This window comes from Chrysochloris asiatica, unplaced genomic scaffold (genome assembly GCF_000296735.1).
Source record: "Chrysochloris asiatica unplaced genomic scaffold, ChrAsi1.0 scaffold00050, whole genome shotgun sequence".
Taxonomy (NCBI): Eukaryota; Metazoa; Chordata; class Mammalia; order Afrosoricida; family Chrysochloridae; genus Chrysochloris; species Chrysochloris asiatica.
This window is the reverse complement of record NW_006408568.1, coordinates 19,171,070-19,171,605: the sequence shown is the minus strand read 5'-3', so window position 1 is coordinate 19,171,605 and position 536 is coordinate 19,171,070.

The window sequence follows — 536 nt, the reverse complement described above, 5'->3', positions numbered from 1 at the left end:
TTCATTGTCCAAATTTCACAGGTGTATGAGGCTATTAAGAGCTCTGGTAGCACAGTGGTTATAAGTCAGGTTGCTATCCTCAAGGTCAGCAGTTCAAAACTACCAGCCATTCTACTGGAAAAAGATGAGGCTTTCTGCTCCCATAAAGATTTACAGCCTCTGAAACCATAGGTAGAGTCGTAATGAATTGGAAATAACTACACTGCACACCACCAACATCACCATGAGGTTATTGAAAATAGCATGGCTTGGGTTCGGTGCACCTTGCCTTTGCTCTTAAACACTTTAAAGAAATCTTGTACAGCAGAGTTGCCTAATAAAATACGTCATTTGATTTCTTGACAGCTGCTTCAATGAGTGTTGATGGTTGAGCCAAATAAAATGAAGTCTTTGACAACTTCAATCTTTTCTGCATTTATCTTGATGTTATTTATTTGTCCGATGGTGAGGATATTTGTTTTCTTTACATTGAAGTGCAACATATATAGAAAGCTATGGTATATGTCCTTCATCAGTAAATACTTTAAGTCCTCTAC